At 42.8% G+C, this 23628-nt stretch overlaps 1 long non-coding RNA gene across 1 annotated transcript in view; it reads right to left on the bottom strand.

Moving 5' to 3' along the window:
- The window catches only part of LOC118146749 (uncharacterized), a 96544-nt gene extending 78072 nt beyond the window's left edge, over nt 1–18472 (bottom strand). The window contains exons 1-3 of the long non-coding RNA XR_004732672.3: nt 17850–18472; nt 7909–7994; nt 4037–4113 (exon numbers count right to left, since the gene is read on the bottom strand). This is a non-coding gene — a long non-coding RNA (uncharacterized LOC118146749). The remainder of the gene's footprint in view (nt 1–4036; nt 4114–7908; nt 7995–17849) is intronic.
- Between the last annotated feature and the right edge of the window lie 5156 nt (nt 18473–23628).

A 23628-nucleotide genomic window follows, 5' to 3' on the forward strand; every position in this document is an offset into this window, starting at 1 on the left:
GAGCTGAAAAGACTACGTATTTCTGTTCCCTAAATCAGATACCACCACCTTTCACCTTTGAATAGAGGACTAGAGGATGATAAGCAGGTTTGCATGCCTGCAGCCCGGATTAAGTGGCCAGAAACACACCACAGATGGTGAGAGACTCTGCTTCTTTATCCACCCTCTCTTTTCAATTCTCCTCTTCTTTCCTCAAGAAACTGTTTTCATCTCCAGATCAGTGGACTGTAACATACTGAAGCTGGAGTCACAGCTCACGGAGTGAGAGAAAGGAAAGCAAACACAGCCAGGACAGAAGCCTGACCGTGCTATGGCAATGAACAGCAGAGGAAACACTGAAAACTGCTGATCCAACCTAACGAATTCTTTGAATAACAGTTGCTCCTTTTCTGACCATTTCTCGCCTGACTTCACATCCCACTTCTCTAAAACCCATAAAGATATTAATTAAATTGATTGTGGTAATCATTTCACGGTGTACACATATATCACAATATCATGTTGTATACCTTAAATACATACAATTTTTTTTCTCTTTGAGACAAGATCGCGCTCTGTTGCTCAGCCTGGAGTGCAGTGGTGCCATCATGGCTCACTGTAGCCTCAACCTCTTGGGTTCAAGTGATCCTCCCATATCAGCCTCCTGAGTAGCTGGAACTACAGTTGCGTACCACCATGCCCGGCAATATTTTTGTTTTTGTAGAGATGGGGTCTCACTCTGTTGCCTAGGCTGATCTTGATCTCATGGGTTCAAACAGTCCTCCCACCTCAGCCTCTCATATACAATTTTACTTGTCAATTATACCTCAATAAACCTGGAAGAAAGCAGAAAAAACTTAGAATTCTAATTCACAGAGTAGCATGATTTCAGCAATGAGTGTGAATGAACATATATTTGCTAAGAAGGCTCCCTATAGCCCAAAGAAATGTGTCCTGGTAGCATTTTAGGTAGAATGGAGAACATTTGGTTTGTGATATATCAGAATCTCCAGATATATTTGTCTTTGTAAAGAAAACTTGAACCAGGGAGATAAAGGAAGGAAGAGAAGATAAGGGCTTGACCTAACCTCTTGACATCTCACTCCTCCCTGCCCTCCACCCCAGTCATATCAATGTAACCACCAGCCACCAAATGTAGTGACCCTCTGTGCACACAGAATGTCCTGTGACAAAGAACAAGAGCTATGTGCCATCCACATAAACACAGCATACACCTCATTCCTACTGTAAACCATTGTGAAATACCCAGAGGAGGGGACTGTTTCCAGCAGAAATCACTTCTGACGTCACTCCCCGAATCCACAACCGAAGCTTTCCATTCAGACAATAGCAGCTAACTCGGCCCTTTTGAAGCTACTGAGAGGCCAGGAGCTTCAAAAGAAAGGGGTAAAAAAAGAAAGGAAAGAAACACGCTTGACAAGGAGCACCATCTAGGGGATTTATAAGGTAAAACTTTTCTTCAAGCAAATCCTAGAGCTGGGAGTATTAAATAGTGAAGACTGAAATGCTATCTCGGGCTTGGGGCCAGGCTTGCAGGAGCCTAGATTGGAGATGTTTGTGATCGCCCTGTAATCCGGGCTGTGCAGCCACATCTGAGCCCTACCCCCAGCTCTGGGCATCCGTCTGACAATGTGGAGCACACTAGAGTGCAGAAGACTGCCTTTCGGGCACTGGAGAAGGGATCCCCATTGGGACAGCTGGGGAGAAAAGACCATGTCTCGAAGCACACTTCTGTGGTTCTGGCAAAGCAAAAACATCAAGATGCATGATTCCAAGTCTTCCTAAATGAAGATATTTAATTAAGGTGATTAAGAGTTCCACATTCAAGCAATTGAATTTCCTGTTTTCTTTTGAATCCTAACCTTTCAGTTTTAAAAAGATGTCAGTGTTAGCATGATCTGACTTTATTTTGAGATTCTAATCCTCACCTGTGAGAGGCAGAGTTCCTTCATTGGAACTGCAGGGAATTATGCCCACCTTCAGCGAGCGCGAAGACACCTTGCACAGGGAGACCACCACTCCTCCACCACTCTGAGCAACAGGGAGAGGGGAGAGTCCACAGGGTTAGGGGTTCTGAGGGAGATAAGGGAATGGTGAGAGACTCACTCACTACCTCTCCAGCCTATCTGGGCCATTAAAAAGGAGACTCCAGAAAAGTCCATTTAATCTGATCCTTCATTTTAGTGACAAGAAAAACTGAGACTCAGACTACTCCATACGACAGTATAATCGTCTATATGTGTCCTTTGTCCAAATCCACAGAATGTCCGACAGCAGGATTAAACTCTAACTTAAACTATGAGCTCCTGGTGATTAGGATGTGTTAATATAGTTTGATCAGTTGTAACAAATGCACCATTCCAGTGGGGGATCTCCACAGTGGGGGAGGCTGTACAGGTGTCAGCACAGGCAGGATATGGGAAACTTCTGTGCCTTTTGTTCAGTCTTGCTGTGAACCTAAATACTCTAAAACGCCTATTGTCTATTAAAAAATTATCTATTAAAAAAGTCTACTTGGCCTGGCACAGTGATGCGTGCCTGTAATCACAGCACTTCGGGAGGCAAAAGTAGGCAGACTGCTTGAGCTGAGGAGTTAGAGACCAGCCTGGGCAACATGGCAAAAACTCTTCTCCACTAAAAATACAAAAATTAGCCAGGTGTGGTAGTGCATACTGTGGTCCCAGCTACTCAGAAGGCTGAGATGGAAGGATCATTTGAGCCCAAGAGGTGAAGGCTGCATTTACTCAAAATTCCCAAGGTTGGATCAGGAGGCAGAGGGCTTCCACATGAAAGAAAAGGCAAGGCAGGAAGAGCAGGCTTAGGGTTAACCAGTTTGCGTAATTTCATTAGGCTCTGGGGCTAGGGTCTGGCTCTAGTCATTTGGTACCTGACCCTGGGGTAACAAAGGCAGAGGATTAGCATTCTAGAGTGTGAGAGCCAGATACAGAAGGTTGTTGAAGGAATGGGTTCTAGATGGGTGGGTCTGTATACAAAAGGTACAATCAAAAGCAAGCCCTTTACCATCCCTGGAAATTAGCTAGCCTTGGAAGGGACAGTCCCTCCAATGTCAGCAAGTCCCCACATGTCAAAGCATCAGAAACACATGGATAACACACTGTGGTCGCACGGTGCACTTAGTGGAACAGTGCACTGTCCTACCCCATCATAGTTAAAATGTGTGTGAGAGAAAGATTTGGGTCTGGAAGCAGGGGAACTGTCAGAGCTGAGTCAGTGTAGACTACTCCTGCCTCGAGTCAAAACTGGTCTGAAAACTGGCATGGAAGCTGGGCTGCAGGGGAGGTCAATAGTGGCCTGCTCTGCAGAAACAGAGTAACAGGGAACCGAGGCAGGACCAAGGTTGGGTTAGGGTCAGGGCAAGATTAAGATTATGGTTGGCAAAGGGAAGGCAGCTGACATGGTAAGCAAAAAAAAAAAAAAGTGCCAGTAGTTTATGCTTCTGACATCAGATTAGCATAATCTTCAGGCTTCAGCGTTCTGGGTGCACTGATCTCTCAAAGTCATCTTTACCCTGTTCTCATGCCTTTTACCAAGAAGAGACAAATCCCTTCTTTCCTTCTCAATTCTAAAACCTATGCCACCATCCTCAGTTTGAAAAGGACATTTGATTCTCAATCAACACAAGTTTGAAAGCCCACAGTATCAATGACACTGTATTCGTGCCACACTGCTTAGCGAGGGGTGATCAGAGGGTTAATGTGTAAGCCACCCTTTCCCTTCCCACAGATGTACATCAATCCGTGTGCACTCAGGCACGCACACATACTTGCATGCATCTGCCCTAGACCCAAGTCATTCCTTCATATGAAAGCATTTAAAGTGGAGTTTAAATGTAAAAACACATTCAAAAAGACCCTGCAGTCAGTCAGACTTTGCATCAGGAAGTAATTTCATCAGAAGGTAAACGTGGAGGATGATAACCTCTTTTCCCCCCACCTCCCACCTTTCCACATATGTGTGATTTTAGCCACCCAGATGCTCTGGTTATCATCTTGTATTAAACAATCAGAACTAGTACCTGTTCAACATGCACTACACACAAAGCTGCTTCCTGTCCCAGAGCAGAGCAGGGTAGAAATCACCTCGGGGATGAGTCTGTCTCAAAAAGAGAAAAGATATTAAAGGTTAAAAGGGAGAATTCCGTAGCAGGGTCTTCTTTTCTTCCAAAGGTCCCAAGTGAACTGGTACAGGGCCCAGATAGCGAGTGAGTAATAACGGAATCTATTTTACAAGCCACATCTTTCAAACTCCTTACATTCTCCGCTTAATTCTTTTGTTGTTGTTTTGTTTTGAGATGGAGTCTCGCTCTGTCATGCAGGCTGAAGTACAGTGGTGTGATTTTGGCTCACTGCAACCTCCAACTCCGAGTTCAAGTGATTCTCCTGCCCCAGCCTCCTGAGTAGCTGGGATTACAGGTGCCCACCACCACACCTGGCCAATTTTTGTATTTTCAGTAGAGACAGGGTTTCACTATGTTGGCCAGACTAGTCTCAAACCCCTGACCTCAAGTGATTCACCTGCCTCAGCCTCCCAAAGTGCTGGAATTACAGGCATGAGCCACCATGCCCAGCTTATTTGTCTTTTGCTCTCTATATAGTGAAATGCATTGTTTCTTTAAAATCTCAGCTGATCCTAGCTGAGAAGAAAGACTTAAAGATGAAGAAGCAAACGAGGCTGGAGGTTCTACCCCGAGAGGACCAAAAAAACCTAAGGGGAAATCAAGATTGTTGAGTCAGCAACTCCTGCTCTCTGGGACTTTCTCCTTTCATGTACAAGCCCTGGAGACTCTGCATTTTGTCTTATTAGAGGAGATGCCGTTCCTATAGAGCTGACTCAGAGGTGTGGGTCAGAGAACTGCAAAATTCTTCGAGGCCAGTGATTCACTAACAGAAAAAGAACAAGGAAGGTGGGGAATGGGCGGGGCAGCGGGATGCCTCCCTCATATGCTTCCTCAGGAGGACAAGGGCCCGTGAACGCTCTGGGTCCTCATGTCTGTCCATGTTCACACTGCTATAAACACACACCCAAGACTGGGTAATTTATAAACAAAAGAAGTTTAATTGATGCACAGTTCTGCCTGGCTAGGGAGGCCTCAGGAAACTGACAATCGTGGCAGAAGGTGAAGGGGAAGCAAGGCACATGTTACATGGCATCAGGAGGGAGAGAGAAGAGAAGAGAGAGGGAAAGAGGAAGAGGGAGATGGAAGACAGGGAGACAGAGAGAGCATGCAACGGAAACTGCTGAGCATTTTTAAAGCATCAGATCTTATAAGAACTCACTGTTACCAGAACAGCATGGGGAAACTGCCCTCATGATTCAATCACCTTCCACCAGGTCCCTCCGTCAACGAGTGGGGATTACAATTCAAGATGAGATTTGAGTGGGGACACACAGTCAAACCATATCAGTCCCCAACAAAAGGAACCCTAGAAGGAAGACAGAAAGACTGAAGGCACTGTAAGACATTTTCTCAAGGGCTGACCACAACTTCCTGTTACCTTAAATATAGAATTCAATAATCTAATAGCTCATTGGACATTTATCACTGAAGTCAAAAACAAGTCATGTAAATTACTTGGTATGTTAAAAACATAAAACCTCTTCTTGAAAATCTGAGGACACTCACTCTAACCTATCTCCTGAGCTAGTTTAAACTGACTAGGAAAGTGTCTTGGCCAGGCGCAGTGGCTCCCAGCATTTTGAGAGGCTGAGGTGGGTGGATCACCTGAGGTCAGGAGTTTAAGATCAGCCTGACCAACACACTGAAACCCTATCTCTACTAAAAGCACAAAAAAAAATTAGCCAGGCATGGTGGCACGGGCCTGTAGTCCCAGCTACTCAGGAGGCTGAGGCAGGACAATCGCTTTAACACAGGAGGTGAAGGTTGCAGTAAGCCAAGATCACACCATCGCACTCCAGCCTGGGCCACAGAGCAAGACTCCATCCCCGCCCCCCAAAGAAAAAAGACTAGGAAAAAGTCTGGATTATCATTCGTAGTGAGGATAACCATAGCACATTCTGTCCCAGGTACAACTGCAAATTGGCTGGAGCAGCAGATGAAGGAATGCCAAGAAACAAATCCCTAATGGTAAGTGGTGGAATATCAGGCTCCAAGAAAGCCAAATGGGGCAGATTCTGAAATAAGAAATAAGGATCTTTATAGTGGCTGATGGTCCCCAAACTTTGCAGGTGAAATCATCTGAGGAGCTTTAAATACTGATGCCTGGCTCCATCTCCTAGACATTCCAATTTCATTGATGGGCCTGGAGTGTGACCTGGGCATTTGGGCATTAGGACTTTTAGAATCTTCCTGGGTGGCTGGATTTGTTTCCTGTGCCTCCTGTAACAAATGACGAAAACATGTGGTGGCTTAAGATTGGAGAAATGTATTCTCTCACAGCTCTGGGGGCCGAGGTCCAAAGTCAGTTATCCCCTGGCTGAAATTACAATGTTGGAGAGCTGAGCTCCCTCTGCAGGCTCTTGGGAAGAATCTGATTCTTGCCTCTTCCAGCTTCTGGAGGCTCCGGGCTTTCTGTGATATGTGGCTGCATCACGGGAATCTCTGCCTCTGTCTCCATATCCCCTGCTGCATTTGTGTATTTAATCTCTCTCCACCTCTCTTATAAGCGCACTTACGGCTGGGCACAGTGGCTCATGCCTGTAATGCCAAAATTTTGGGGGGCCGAGGTGGATGAATTGCATTGCTTGAGCCTAGGAGTTTGGGATCAGTCTGGCTAACATGGTAAAACCCCGTCTCAATTAAAAAAAAAAAAAAATTATCCAGGCATGGTGGTGTGTACCTCCAGTCCCAGCCACTCTGGAGGCTGAGGTAGAAGAATCACCTGAACCCAAGGAGGTTGAGCCTGCAGTGAGCCATGATCACATACTATACTCCAGCCTGGGTGACAAAGGAGACCCCATCTTTAAAAAGGAAAAAAAAAAGACATTTATGACAGCATTTGAGACCCACCTGGATAATACAGAATGACCTCCTCATCTCAGGATCCTTAACTAATGTAATCACAACTGTAAATGCTCTTTTTCCAAAGAAGGTAACATTTATAGGTTCTAGGAATTCGGCTCTGATATATTTGGAGGTCATTTTCAGCCTGCTACTTGGCTTCCAATGTGCAGCAAAATTCAGAAACCACTGCTGCAGGAGCTGTTCCCCGTAGAGCCCTTGCCCAGCCCTGATACACCAACTCTCACCTCCTGCATCCTAGGAACCCTCCCTGCTCCGTGGCCCCCATCCTCTAGCACATGGACTCCAAAGCCCAAGTGTGGACACCCCTCCACCTCACTCTGGGCTCTCCCAAACACTGTGTGTCCATATTTAATAACCTGTCCCTCCTCCCCGATTAAAATAAATCCCCTCCAACATCTGTGTTTCAAAAAGAGCCCTGCGCATAGATATGAGATATCCAGTAATTATAAAGGCATGCAGAAACAAGGTTTGGGAACATATTTGAATACTTTTGATATCATAATACACATTGAGGCTCTAAAGTCACTTTGTTAGAAATATGCTGTGCATAAATTAGTTTTCTCAAAAAATGCTCAAATATCTTCTAATGAGAATACAGAAAACAGTAAAGTGTTTTCTAATCTCTTAGGAGAAATGTTTTAAACCTTTAATAATAGAAATAATTTTCTATTGTGGAGTTTTTTAGTGCTTTCATTTCTTTATGTCCTCTTCTACATCCAAAGGGTTTTCTCAGGATTAAACAGACACTGCATCCCCAGAGCTTCTCTGAAATGAACGAGGTCCAGGATGGCATGGTGACTTTTGCCTAGCAAGGCTCCAGATGTGACATTATTCCTTCTAACCACTCTCAGTGTTGCCACATTACATTCTAAAAAGAAGAACAGGCTGGGTCTGGTGGCTCATACCTGTAATCTTTGGGAGGCCGAGACAGGTGGATCATTTGAAGTCAGGAGTTCGACATCGGTCTGGCCAATATGGTGAAATCTTGTCTCTACGAAAAATATAAAAATTAGCCAGGTGTGGTGGCAGGTGCCTGCAGTCCGACCTACTCAAGGGTCTGAGGTAGGAGAACCTCTTGAACCCAGGAGGTAGAGGTTGCAGTGAGCTGAAATGGTGCCACTGCACTTCAGCCTGGGAGACAGAGCGAGACAAAAAAGAAGAGGCCAGGCACAGTAGCTCATGCCTATAATCCCAGCACTTTGGGAGGCTGAGGTGGGTGGATCACAAGGTCTGGAGTTCAAGACAAGCCTGGCCAAGTTGGTGAAACCTCATCTCTACTGAAAATACAAAAATTAGCTGAGCATTGTGGTGGGCACCTGTAATCCCAGTTACTGGGGAGGCTGAGGCAGAGAATTGCTTGAACCCAGGAGGCAGAGGTTGCAGTGAGCCAAGATTGTGCCACTGCACTCCAGTCTGGGTGACAGCAAGACCCCACCAAGACTCCACCAGAAGAAGGAGGAGGAGGAGGAGGGAAGAGGGAGGAGGGAAGAGGAAGAAGAAGAGGAGGAACCCAGGCACAGTAGCTCATGCTTATAATCCCAGCACTTTGGGAGGCTGATGTGGGTGGATCACAAGGTCTGGAGTTCAAGACAAGCCTGGCCAAGTTGGTGAAACCTCATCTCTACTGAAAATACAAAAATTAGCTGGGCATCGTGGTGGGCACCTGTAATCCCAGTTACTAGGGAGGCTGAGGCAGAGAATTGCTTGAACCCTGGAGGTGGAGGTTGCAGTGAGCCGAGATTGCGCCACAGCACTCCAGCCTGGGTGACAGGAAGACTTCACCAAGACAAGAAGAAAGAAGAAGAAGAACAAGAACAAGAAGAAGAAAGAAGGAGGAGGAGAAGAAAGGAAGAGGAGGAGGAGGAGGAGGAGGAGGAGCAGGAGGAGGAGAAGAAGAGAAGGAGGAAGAGGAGGGGCAGGAAGAGGAGGAGGAGCAGGAGGAGGAGGAGGAGGAGGAGCAGCAGCAGCAAATATGTACTAGGTGCCATTGAGGCTGGATGTTTCCCATCCATTATGTCACTTGACCCTTGCGGCCATCCTCAGAGCCATCCTAATAGCTTGATCCTGGCAGCTATTATTTGCTGCAACTGTAAAGATAAAGAAAGAGGTTTAAAGATTTGCTTTGACCTACTCAAGGTCACAAAAGTAGCATCCCCTTCTAGCCAAGCCCTCCAATTTCAGGGCCTCTCGTGAAAGTAAGGAGAAGGGGGCTGGATTCCTAAGTTATTGACAGATACCCCAGGCGAAATGGGAAAGTCTGGGAACTCCCGAGTGGCACCTGGAAAAGGAGAGACGTGCAGAGCGGACTGGCAAGGTTGATTCTGGGGAACTGCGATTTCAGGGCACAGAACGAAGTGGGACGCCACCACTGCCAGATGCCAGAGGAGGATCCTGTGTAACTCTACACAAGGGACTTCAGCCATCAGCTCAGTTACTAGGCTTCAACACAATGACTGGAGCAAGAACCACCCGGGGGCTTTGTCCTAAAAACAGATTCCCGGCACCCATCGCAAACCTTTTCCATTCAATTATCCGTGGGTGCCGCCCGGGGCAGTTCTGACGTGCAACCCCCAGATTTGAAGGTCGCTGGCCCAGGTGACCCGGGTCTCCTTCCCCGCGCCGGCAAAAGGCACTGGGCCGGTCGCCCTCTCCTGGAGCACGGAGGGACCTGGCCACGGATCCCGGAAGCAAACCAAGACCGTGCATGGCGCGAGATTCCCAGCAGAGAGCAGTGTCGGCTCAGGGTTTTCCCACGGATCTTTCTTTAGCCCTAAGATTTCCCTCCTGACCTAAAAGCATTGTTTTCCCTGTGTCCATGTGTTCTCATTGTTCACCACCACCTTTGAGTGAGAACATGCGGTATTTCATTTTCTGTTCCTGTGTCAGTTTGCTGACAATGATGGTCTGTTGAGGGGAATAGGGGAGGGACAGCGAGGGGCGGGGAGTTGGGGAGAGAGAGCATGGGGAGAAATGCCAGGTATAGGTGAAGGGGAGGAAGGCAGCAAATCACACTGCCACGTGTGTACCTATGCAACTGTCTTGCATGTCCTTCACATGTACCCCAAAACCTAAAATGCAATTTTTAAAAAAAAGGGAAAAAAAGCATTGTTTTAGGATTTTTTTTAACAATAATAAAAGGTACCAAAAATTACTCATAATCCTCTCACTTCTTTGAATTCTATAAAATACAATACAATCCACCTCGCAGTGGCTGTTAACATTCATTTGCATCCTAACTTGTTCCTAAGGTGAAACACACAAGTCCATTGTGTATTTACACATACCCATACATGTGCACATGCAAACATTTTTTCCAAATACAGAATTATATACACTTTCTTGGTCCACAACTCACAGTTTTTACTTTAAAAATGTATCAAGCATGTCTTTTTTCCAAGTCCGTACATTTTTATGGCAGGTATGTGCGATTCCCGTGCATGATCACTGAAATACACATTAATAAATATCTAGGCTTGTTTTTGTTTTTCTGTTACAAATCCGGTCCAATGGGGCATACATCTTTATGTAATTATGACATTGCTTCTGAAAAATAGAAACAGAATTGTCAAGGAGCCCAGAGTTTGAGGCTATGGTGAACTATGACCAGGCCACTGCTCCAGCCTAAGTGAGATTCTATCTCCAAAAATAAAAACAAAAATAATTTTTTTAAAAACAGAATTGTTAAGTCAAAGGATGTATTCAATTTGTAGGGTGTTTTTGTCTTTTTTTGTCAAATATTTGTCTTCTTTTGTCAAATATTGAATAGTTTTAAAATATATTTTGACATATTCTGAATATAAATCATACCAAATACCCTTTCTTCCCAAAAATAAAATCTCCCAAAGACTTTTAAACAAGGGGTCTCCTATCCCCACTGGTAACATGTCAAGTTTCTTTTTAGTCTCAAATTGGAAACTCACAAGAGCCTAGCACCAATTACTTTTAATTTTTTTTATTTATTTCTTTATTTATTTATTTTTGGTGGTAGTTGTTACCAAATTGGCTTATTTCCCCAATTACAAGAATTTTGAGACAGGAATGTTTTGTGGTCTCTAAACCAAACCACTCCATGGATACAAAAGAATACTGCTTAGAATATACTGCTCATTTATTTTAGCATTTAAAAAAAGTATTTGAGTTGCCTCTTGTGTTTTACAAACAATATAAAAAGTAATTCATAGTTAAATCTCTGTTACACTCTTTATGGACAAAATCAAAGAAGCAAATAGACTTCAAGTTGCACAGTGGTGCTGGGATTACTTCTGCTAAAAATTGCAAGGCAGGGCCAGGCGTGCCACGGTGGCTTCCTCCTGTAATTCCATCACTTTAGGAGGCTGAGGTGGGAGGTCGAGACCAGCCTGACCAACATGGAGAACACCCATCTCTACTAAAAATACAAAATTAGCTGGGCACAGTTGCATATGCCTGTAATCCCAGCTACTCGGGAGGCTGGGACAGGAGAATCCCTTGAACCCAGGAGGCAGAGGTTGCAGTGAACTGAGATCGCACCATTGCACTCAACCCTAGGCTATAGAGCAAAATTCCATCTCAAAAAAAAAAAAAAATTGAAAGGCAAACATAGATTTCATGCTGCTTTCAGGGTCCAGCCCTTTCTGTTTCTTCCAAGCTCCCATATTCTCACTGGGAGAAAAAGGGTCATTTGGTTAAATTGCACCCGCTTCCCTTGCCTCCCTTGAAAGGTGAGTTATTGCCAGATCAGGCAGTGACCAGGTGCTAGGCTCTTGTGAGTTTCCAATTTGAGACTAAAAAACAAACCTGATGTGTTATCAGTGGGGATAGGAGACCCCTTGTTTAAAAGTCTGTGGGAGATTTTCTTTCTGGGAAGAAATTTCCATTTCTCTGGAAATGATGCCACAATCTCAAGGGCAAGCAGGTGAGTGATCAAAAAGGGCAGGTCCAGGACCTTGGCGCAATTTGCACCCAAGAAGGCAAGCAAGGGATCCACAACACTGAGAATTCAAACACCTCAGGGCCCTCCCTCTGAATCCAACACTAGAGGCAGGTCATTTTACAAGAAAAGCAAAAGTTGAACACAGAATTTGAAAAAAAAAAATCTCAAAGGGTTTTTAGAGATACTGTTCCACATTTAAGCAGATTAAAAGTTGTATAGAAATAAAAGATGATAGCTGGGCACAGTGGCTCACGCCTATAATCCCAGCACTTTGGCAGGCTGAGGCAGGCAGATCACAAGGTGAAGAGATCAGGACCATCCTGGCCAACACGGTGAAACCCCATCTCTACTAAAAATACAAAAATTAGCTGGGCATGGTGGTGTGCACCTGTAAACCCAGCTACTCAGGAGGCTGAGGCAGGAGAATCACTTGAACCCGGGAGGGAGTGATTGCAGTGAGCAGAGATTGCGCCTCTGCACTCCAGCCTGGTGACAGAGCCAGACTCCGTCTCAAAAAAAAAAAGAAAAGATGACACTGGATTTTGCACTATCAAAGTCTTAGTGGTGTGTGGCAGGAAGCCTCCCAGACAGTATAAGCTGGTTTGATCTCTTTCTGAAGGTCCAATTGGAGGTCTTCCTGGAGAAAACCACAAGTGCTTTCTCCACTATTCAGTTACTGGAGCTGCAAGTATCTCCTTCTGTTTGACTCAGCCCCACATTATTCAATCCCACAGCTATGATATGACTTTGGCTTACTAACTGAAATCTAAATTCTAGCTCCTCAACGTCACTGAACAAAAAAAGAAGAAGAAAACTGCAAAACACAGTACACAGGAAAAAGGAGAAGATGTAAATGACCCCTTCATTGTTACCACCACTCACTTAAAAGAGTTAGTTTTAAGTATTGCTCTTGTAGGTCAATTTTTTAAAAAGAATATCTATTCAATTAGAAATAGGTATCTCCCACTGCAACCAAAAAATAGTAGGAGAAACCAAAGTTCAAAAGCTGAAGACGTAATAAGAAGGGAGTCATAAATTGGCCTCTGCAGGCCCCCTAGAGAGTAGGGGGTGGAAGAAAGACGACAAAACAGCTTACTAAATGAGAGGCACCATTCCCCCTCCCAGAACAGTAAAGAAAGGCTATTCTCAGCCAGCTGGGCCAGGCACCTGTCATGGCATTCATGGTTAGGAGATAGTTATGCCGACTGATCTGTCTAAATTACGCTCAAAGGAGGATGAGGGGAGAACAAGTGTTGTTTAGTTAACTGAATCTCGGGAAGTGGGATGTCTCCTAACCAGCGAAAGGCCTAACTGGGTCATCAGCGTCTTCACTGGCTAGCCTCAGCATTTTTTGTCAAGCAACGGCATAAACTCTTTCCCCTCCAAAAAAGGGTCTGTCTAGATAACAAAGTGTCAAGGTATTTGATAATCTCCAGATAGAAGATACTTCATGAGCAGAAAGAACACAACACCTCCATTTTTTTAATTCAAAATGAATTCGTCTGAAGGTAAAATAACCCATTCCACTGAGTTCTCTAAAGCATCTACACATCGCTGAAAGCAGTGTGGCTTTCCTCACTAATATCACAAGAAGCTTTTAAGGTACGAGGTGGCACAGTGGTGGTCTAGGGAAATGCTTAGAAATCTTGTTTGAAGGAGCCAGAGATCCTGCCCACACACTCTTTGCCAGACCTGAAAACAAAGGCCTCAGGGTAAACCACACCACAGTTCGGGATGTTTTGAGTGCTGAAGAGTGAATAGGAAAAGCACCAATGTGAAACCTGATAGATTTGGAGGATTACTGAGGTGGGAGCTGGGGCAGGATAGGAAGAGAGAAGAGGGGAGGAGAAAAGGAGAAAATCCATCCCAGAACCAGTCCTCAGCACATAAATACAGCAGCCGGTTATTGACCCACCTCACATAGTCGCCAAAACCCCATGACTACTGCGCCATCACCGTGAGGATTTTGATTAATTGTTTGAACAGGTAAACTCATTCTTCTCTTTAAAAAATCGTAAAATCTCTGGTCTTTCATATTCAATCTGAAGCTTTGGAAACTAGCAATTTTCTCTGGGATGATGGAAGCTGTCAGCAGGTGTTCTGCCCATTTCCAGGTAAGGCTCAACACCAGGTTTTTGCTCATCCAGTTTACTCTCAATGGGTCACCCAGACCTGTAAGTGTGAACTGGGAGAATGTCACCTTCAGGCCAGCTTCAGATCTTTCCAGAATTTGAATCCTCTGCTCATTCTCCCACTTTTTGGAAACAGACATCAGGATATGATTTTATTCAAATCTCTGCCTATCTGCTTCCTGTAACTGAGACTCAGTTTCTTCTTTCCAAATGGAAATTAAAATGTCATCCTAGTTTATAGTCTCTTTTACATTCCTCTCCTTTTAAAAAGTAAAAACTTAAGGTCTTTTTAAAAATATAAGGTACCAGATTTTGAGAAGGTCTGGGGTTATAAACAATGAAACATTCTGGAAATTTTAGGATTCTCGATTTATGAAACAATAGAGGAGAGAGTTTCCAGAATCTTTAGTTTTAGTTTCCAGAGTCTTTAGTCCCTAGCTCTGTTGGCCTTCTTGAGAAAGCTGCAGTTCTGATGCTTATGAAAGCTGATATGATGGGCTTCCTGGGAAACGTGGGGCCACTACAGGTAACTCTCGGCCCCCTGGGCCTGGCACCTGTCTACCATTTGAACCAGGGCATTCTCCTTCTTCTTAGTAAGGTTGTCACCGACTGTTCAATACTGTCAACAGAAAAGGAACAGGTTTGGTGTGTGACTCTCTAGCCACCAGCAGAGAATTGCCAGCTCCAGCCAGGCCCAGGCTGCCTCCACCCATGGAAAATAAGGAGCCTGCAGCTTGAGGAAGTTCCAAGGTGAGAAAACCCAGCACTGGCATGTATAGAGACAGAGCTTATGCCACATGCATGGATGGCCCTCGGCTTCTCTAGCAGCTCTCTTTTTGTGAGACAGGGTCTCACTCTGTCACCCAGGCAAGGGTACAGTGGTGCCATCACAACTCACTGCAGCCTAGGCACAGGTGATCATCCACCTCAGCCTTCCTGGTAGTTCAGAGCTTTTTTTTTAATGTTTTGTAGAGACAGAGATCTCATTATATTGCCAAGGCTGGTCTCAAACTCCTGCCTCAGCCTCCCAAAGTGCTGGGATTACAGGCACCAGCCACCACGCCCAGCCTGTAACAACTCTCAATCAAGATTGATTGTTTTCACTACTAGAGGTCTTATACATATTTTTAAAGATTTATTCTTATGTACTTATTTCTTGGACTTATTAGAGATGGGATATATTTACTAAATTTCAGTTTGTTGTTAGTAATATACATGTAATTGGCTTTTTTTACCTTGACTTTACACCCAGCAACCTTGCTAAGCTCTTATTAGTTCTAATCATTTATCTATAGAACAACTCTCAATAAATATTTATCGTTTTCACCACTAGATATCTTATACCCACTTTTGAAGATTTATTCTTGACTGGACGTGGTGGCTCAATTCTGTAACCCCAGAACTTTGGGAAGCCAAGGCAGGCAGATCACAAGGACAAGAGATCAAGACCATCCTGGCCAACATGGGAAAACCCCATCTCTACTAAAAATACAAAAATTAGCTGGGTGTGGTGGCGCACGCCTGTAGTCCCAGCTACTCAGGAGGCTGAGGCTGGAGAATTGCTTGAACCCAGGGGACTGCAGTGAGTAGAGATCACGCCAGCCTGGTGACACAGCAAGACTCTCATCTCAAAAAGAAAAGATTTATTCTTATGTACTTCATTTCTTGGACTTATAGGTGGTATATATTTACTTAATTTCTGTTTGTTGTTAGTAATCAACGTAACTGGCTTTTTTCACCTTGACTTTACACCCAGAAACCGTGCTAAGCTTTCACCAGTTCTAATCATTTATCTGTAGAATCATTTGGATTTTTGATATACACGACCATATAAGCTGTGAATGATGACTACTGTGTTTCTTTCTTTCCGTCCGTGTCTCTTATGTGCCTGGTCCGTGCGTTCCTACACTGGTTAGGACCTCCAGCTGAAAACACGTGCTGGTAGTAAACATCCTGTCCTACTCTTGATATTGTAGGGAATGCTTTCTGTATCTTGTCTTTTACCTTCACACTGTAGGTTTTAAAAGAATGAATACACATTATCTGATTATGAAAGCTTTCTTCCATTCCTACTTTGCTGAGGTTTTCATTATGAATGTAGAATTATAATCAATATTATTTCTGAATATGTCAAAATGACTCATTAATGTGACAAATGGTACTCATTGATATCCTAAAGTTAAACCAACCCTACCTTTCTTGGGTAAATGCCAGATTCAGTGTTGACTCTCTTTATACGGTCTGGAATAGTTTCTATGGAATTGTAATTACTTATTCCTTGAATATTTAGAAGAACTTAGTGCAGTCCATAGGGACTACTGCTTTCTTGACGGAAAGATTTTTTAACTACCAGTTGAGAATCAAGATAGTACACTGATTAAGAGCATAGACCTAAAGCTAAACTGTCTGAATTTACCTTCCAGCTTAGCCTCCTACAAGCATGCCTTTTAGCAAGTTATAGGATCTGAGACTTAATTTTCTCATCGGTAAACAATAATTAATAATAAGATTACCTGCTTCAAATGATCTCACACACCTAAAACATTAAAATTATGCCCAGCTCAGAGAAAGGATGCATCTGCTGTTTTCACTGATAATGTCTTTCATAATTGTAAAATTATTCAAGTTTTAAATTTTTATAAATTGTTCTAATTGTGGTTAAATCCATATAACATAAAATTTATACCTTAGTCATTTTTAAGTGTATAGTTCAGTGGTATTTAGTCCATTTTTTTTTTTTTTTTTATTTTTTCTGGGAGGGAGTCTTGCTCTGTCACCCAGGCTGGAGTGCAATGGCACGATCTCGACTCACTGCAACCTCTGCCTCCTGGGCTCAAGTGATTCTCCTGCCTCAGCCTCCTGAGTAGCTGGGATTACAGGCTCCCACTAAAATGCCTAATTTTTTTGTATTTTTAGTAGAGACGGGGTTTCACGATGTTAGCCAGGCAAACTCCTGACCTCATGATCCCCCCACCTTGGCCTCTCAAAGTGCTGGCATTACAGGCATGAGCCAATCATCACCACTATCCAACTCCAGACGTCATCTTGCAAAACTGAAACCCATTAAACAAGTCTCCATTCTTCCCTCCGCATAGTGCCTGGAACCACTATTCTACTTGCTCTATCTATGAATTCGACTACTCTACGTACGTACTTCATATAAGTGGAATCACATAGTATTTGTCATTTTGTGTCTGGCTTATTTCACTTAACAGAATGTCTTAAAGGTTCATTCTTGTAGCATGTCTCAGAATTGAATTTTTTTTTTTTTTTTTTTTTTTTTTAGAAAGAGAGTCTTGCTCTTGTCTCCCAGGTTGGAGTGCAATGGCACAGTCTTGGCTCACTGCAACCTCTACCTCCTGAATTCAAGTGATTCTCCTGCCTCAGCCTCCTGGGTGCCCGCCACCACACCTGGCTAATTTTTTTGAATTTTTAGTAGAGACGAGGTTTCACGATGTTGACCGGGCTGGTCTCAAACTCCTGACCTCAGGTGATCTGTCTGCCTCTGCTTCCCAAAGTGCTGGGATTACAGGCTTGAGCCACTGTGCCTGGCTGCATTTCTTTTTAAAGCTGAGTAACATTGCTTTGTATCTACGTATCACATTTTGCTTATCCATTGATCTGTTGCTGGGCATTTGTGTTGCATCCACATTTTGGCTATTGTGAAAAATGCCACTAGGAACATGGGGGTGCAGATATCTTCTCAAGATCCTGCTGTATTAATCTGTTTTCATACTGCTATAAAGAACTGCCAGAAACCGAGTAATTTATTATATAAAGGAAAGAGGCTTAATTGACTCACAGTTCAGCGTGGCTAGAGAGGCCTCAGGAAACGGAAAATCATGGCAGAGGCAAAAGAAGGGGAAAGACAACTTCCTCACAAGACGGCAGGAGGGCAAAATGCTGAGAAAAGAGGAAAGAGCCCCTTTTAAAATTATCAGATCTCGTGAGAACTCACTCACTATCACGAGAACAGCATGGAAGAAAACGCGCCCATGATTCAATCACCTTCACCTGGTCTCTCCTTTGACACGTGGTAATTATGGGGATTTCAATTAAGATGAGATGTGGGTGAGGACTCAAAGCCTAACCATGCCACCTGCTTCCAATTATTTTGATTACATACCCAGACGTGGGATTGCTGAATCATATGATAATTCTATGTTTAATTTCTTTTAGGAGCCAACAAACTCTTTTCCACAGCCGCTGAACCTTTTTACATTCCCTCCACAGTGCACAGGGGTTTCTGTTTCTCCACATCATCACCAACACTTGTTATTATTCTGGGGTTTTTTACAGTAGCTGTCCTAATGGGTATGAAGTGGTACGGTTTTGATTTGTATTTCCCTAAGGATTAGTGATGTTGAGCATCTTTTTATGTGCTTGTTGGAAGCGTGTACATCTTTGGAGAAATGTCTCTTTAAGTCCTTTGCACATTTTTTAATCTTATTGTTGAGTTTTAGGAGTTCTCTGTATATTGCGGATACTAACACCTTATCAGATATGTAATTTGCAAATACTTTCTCCCATTCTACGTGTTGTGTTTCCTCTGTGGATAGCGTCTTTTGAGGCACAGAGGTTTTTCATTTTTATGAGGTCTAGTTTGTCCACTCTTTCTTTTGCATGTCCCCTTCATGTCCTACATTTTCCCTTTATTCTTTCATCAGTTTGGGCGCACTGTATCCTTCCAGGAATTTGGCCATTTCATCTATTTCCTTATTTATAACATTCTTTTATCATCTGATTAAATGTCCACAGCATATTTTATTATTATTCCTTTTTTTATTCCTAGAATGTTTTACTAGTGCCTTCTTCAATTCCTTGATCAATCTTGCCAGAGATTTTCAGTCCTGCTCCTCTTTACACACAGCATTTTGGCTTTGCTAAAGTTCTCTTTTGTATGTTTGTTTTCTATTGTATTAACTTCTACCTTTCTCTCGATTTCCGGTTTCCCACTCTCTTTAGAATTCTCCTCCATCTTTTTCCTAACTTCTTAAGGTAAATGCTTATCTCACTCATTTTCAGCCTTTTTCTTTTCTGTTGTAAACACCTTAGAGCTATAAATTTTCTTCTCTATTCCACAAATTCGGATATGTAGTGCTTTTATGATATTTCAATCATAAATGATTTTTAATTTGTATTTTATGTTATTCTTTAACTCATGAGTTTATAAATTATGCTGCTATTATTATTATTTGCTCTTGTTGCCCAGGCTAGAGCGCAATTGCATGATCTTGGCTCACTGCAACCTCCACCTCCTAGGTTCAAGCAATTCTCCTGCCTTAGCCTCCCTAGTAGCTGGGATTACAGGTGCCTGCCACCATACCTGGCTAATTTTTTATATTTTTAGTAGAGGCAGGGTTTCACCATATTGGCCAGGCTAGTCTCAAATTTCTGACCTCAGGTGATCCACCCACCTTGGCCTCCCAAAATGCTGGGATTACAGGCGTGAGCCACTGCACCTGGCTACATTATGCCATATAATTTATGTACAATACATGTGACTGAGACTGTACATTAGGAATAATAGTGACATAGAAATAACACTGTGGATTTAATTCAATACTATGGCTCCAGATTTGAAAGCAAACTACACGGCAAATTAACAGTCTGGCTGCACTTATTTAAATAAACCAAATCTCACAAAAGCAGGCTTATTTTGTGAACAAAAATAATCTTTCTTTGAGATTATTATTATGACAAGGTGGAATATCATCATGGACAATTTTCAGATTTTGCAATTAAAAAAAGAGATTACTAAGTGTCCTGTCTACAGCATTATTTCAGGTTATACCTGTCTTTTATTGCTTTTGAACTATTTTATAACTCTGTAAATTGAAAAAAATCTGATAATGATGCAAATGTTTTTGTCTATAGAAGTACAAATTACTTAGGTCCAGTTGAATATAATTGATTAGTGATCCATTTTGCATCTATTTCAAATTCATTTTAGCATTCCTTATCTCGTGTGTGTACGCGTGTCTGTGTCAGTGTGTGACTTTGAATTGTCCTTTAAGTAAGTTATAACTTCTTACTCGTTCCCCCAGTAATTAATGAGATAAATTAGAACTCTTAACCATGTTCATTTAAAGAAATCAATGACTTGGCAGAGCATGGTAGCTCCTACCTATAATCTCAGCACTTTGAGAGGCCAAAGCAGAAAGATCGCTTGAGCTGAGGAGTTAGAGACCCGCCTAGGCAATGTAATGAGACCCTATCTTTACACAAAAATAATAAATTAGCAGGGCATAGTGGTATGTGTCTGTTATCCCAGCTACTCAAAAGGCTGAGATGGTCTGCACTGTAGCTTGGGTGACAGAGCTAGACCCTGTCTGAAAAAGAACAAGAGGAAGAAGAAGAGGAAGAGAAAGAAGAAGAAGAAGAAAGAGAAGGAGAAGGAGGAGGAGGGAGAAGACAAGAAGGAGGAAAAGGAGGGGAGAGGAGGAGTGGGGGAGGAGGAAGAAGAGGAGGAGGAAGAGGAGGGGGAGGAGGAAGAAGAACAAGAGGAAGAAGGAGGAGGAGGAGAAGAAAAAAGGAGGAGGAGGGGGAGGAGGATGAGAAAAAATTAATTGCTGAAAGAAGTATTTTAAAATTTGTTCACTCTGAACATCTATTTATTTCTCTTTACACATACAATAATTTTTGCTCTATGTTATTAGATACATACAATGCTCTAGGTTATTAGATACATACAAGCCTCAAATATTGTCTCTTCCTGACAAATGTAATCTTCTGTCATTATAGGGCAACTCACTTTCTCTAAGAACGCTTCTTAACTGAAAGCCCATTTTCTCAGTCACAATTGATAGCTTTGAGTCAGTAAGTGTGTGCTTTATCTTTTTCCATTCTTTCAGTTTCAAGTATTTTTAAGTATATATGTTTTAGGTGTCTTTCTTGGAAAAATCTATTCTTTAACTGCAGGATTTAGTCTGTTCACATTTATTTTAATTGCTTATATATTTGCACTTGATTTTTTTTTTTTTTTATGAGACAGGGTCTCACTGTGTCACCAAGGCTTAAGTGCGGTGGTGCAATCTCAGCTCACTGCAACCTCCACCTCCTGGATTCAAGCAATTCTCCTGCCTCAGCCTCCCAAGTAGCTGGGATTACAGGCACCCACCACCACGCATGGCTGATTTTTGTATTTTTAGTAGAGATGGGGTTTAACCACGTTGACCAGGCCAGGTTCTTGAACTCCTGACCTTAAGCAATACACCCACCTCAGCCTCCCAGAGTGCTGGGATGAAGGAAAGATAACAGGTGTGAGCCACCACACCCAGCCTGCACTTACTTTTATGATCTTATTTTATATTTTCTATTTGTCCTGTCCTGCTTTTTTTTTTTTTTTTTGCTTTTTTTGTTTGTTTTGCTTCCTTTCTCTTCTTTGTCTTTTTTCATAATGAAGAATTTTTCTCTCTCATTCCAATTTCCCTCCCTCTACTATTTCTGCTCTTTCAGTAGCCATCTGTTATGACTTATGTTGTGCCCCCTCCCCCCCAAAAAAAGTGAAAATTCTAATCCTCAGTACCTCAGAACATGACATCATTTAAATAGAGTGATTAACAAAGTAGTTAAGTTAAATTAAGGTCATTGTGCTGGGTAGGGTGGGCCCTTAACCTAATATGACTAACGCCTTTATGAAAAGACACACAGGAAGAAAATCATGTAAAGGTCGAGGCAGAAACTGGAGGGCTGCATCTCCAAGACAAGGAACCCTATGGGTTGCCAGCCATCACCAGAAGAGAGGAGAGGCATGGAAGCAATTGTTCTTCCCAGCCCGAGAAGGAGTGAACCCTGCTGGCACCTTGATTTTGGACTTCAAGCCTCCAGAACTGGGAGAAAACCAGTTTCTGTTGTTGTAAGCCTCCCAGTTTTTAGTACATTGGGATCAGCCCTAGGGAATTAGTACACTAGCCCAGAAATTATAACATGTATACTCAGTTTATCAAAAGCATTACCATTAATGAGGTCATTATCATCCTCAGGAACAACGTAAGGATTATGGGATATTTTAACCATGATTTTCCTTCATCTTACCATGCCTTTTGTTCTTCTTTTCTATTTTTTCCCCTAATCCCATAAAATGTTATTTTTATTAATGTTATATGCCTTCATGATTTTTTTAGCTTCAACTACCAATTCGCCATCTTCGTTTACCATTCCTTTTTCCGTATCTCAGACTTCCTTCCTGGGATTACTTTCCCTGTGTCTAAAGTGCATTGATGAAGACTTGCTGGTGAAAATGCTCTCTGTTGGTCTAAGAATGTCCTTCTTAGATACACAGCACCAGGTTGTCAGATGGTGCTCACCCTTGGCACTCCACACCCTTGGCATATCTCGGAGATATTATTTCATCATTGCTCTTAAGAACTCTATTGATAAGTCACCCATCAGTCTAATCATTGCTATTTTGTGAGTCATCTGTCTTAATGGCTTCCTTAAGATTGTCTCTGCATTTTGCATTCTACAGCTTCCTCTGATGTATCTAGGTGCAGATGTCTATTTATATTTCATGACTGGATTTGTTGGGATTCTGGAATCTGAGCATTATCTTTATCATTTCAGAAAAATTGTAAGTGCAGTCTACTCAAATATTGCCTTATCCTCATTCTCATTCTCCTCACCTTTGGGATCTTCTGGACCATAGGTGACATATATGTTAGACCTTTTGCTCTCTCGTCTCTTTCACAGTTCCTATCTCTTTGCCATTCTGTGTGCATAACCAGCAAATTCTTCAGATGCATTTTCCAGCTCACTCATTCTCTCTCTAGTGTCCAAGCTGCTGTTAAATGTGTCCAATGAGTTTCTAACTTTATAATTTTATTTCTAGTAGTTTTTGATTATTTTTCAAATTGGCTTGATTGTATATTATCAATTCTCTCCAGACAAAGAACACAAAAAACACACCTGTAGTTGAACAAGTGGGTTCGTTACTCATTGCAGCAAAGAAAAATGCATCCCATAAGGAACCATGAGGCATCTCAGTAAGAGGGCAGTAAAAGGACCTGTTAAAAAGATGTGGACTTTGGCTGGGTGATTTGAGGGAAGATTTGAGAAAGCAGGATTTTGCTTTGTATTGGATGCTGTCAGGGAGCAAAATTAACTCTATAACTGCGTATCAACAAATCTTATCTAAAAAGAGGACAATTATGATCACTCATATTAGCCAATCTATGGGATATTCGGTCAATTTTGCTAGTAGGACAATGTTCATATATTGTCAGACATGACAGTGGAGTGCTCTTGGTTTGGCCCAGGTCCATAATAGTCACGGAGTGGCCTTGTCTGATATTGATTTTTTTTTTTAAGACAGGGTCTCGCTGTGTTGCCGAGGCTGGAGTACAGTGACACAATCATGGCTCACTTTAACCTCTGACTTCCAGGCTCAAAGAATCCTCCTACCTCAGCCTACCAAGTAGCTGGGACCAGAGGTGCATGCCACCACTCCCAGCTGTTTTTATTTATTATAGAGATGGGGGTCTCACCGTGTTTCCCAGGCTGATCTCGAGCTCCTGGACTCAAGTGATCACCCACCTCAGCCTCCCAAAGTGCTGGGATTACAGGTGTGAGCCACAGTGCTC

Source organism: Callithrix jacchus, chromosome 13 (assembly GCF_049354715.1).
Source record: "Callithrix jacchus isolate 240 chromosome 13, calJac240_pri, whole genome shotgun sequence".
NCBI lineage: Eukaryota > Metazoa > Chordata > Mammalia > Primates > Cebidae > Callithrix > Callithrix jacchus.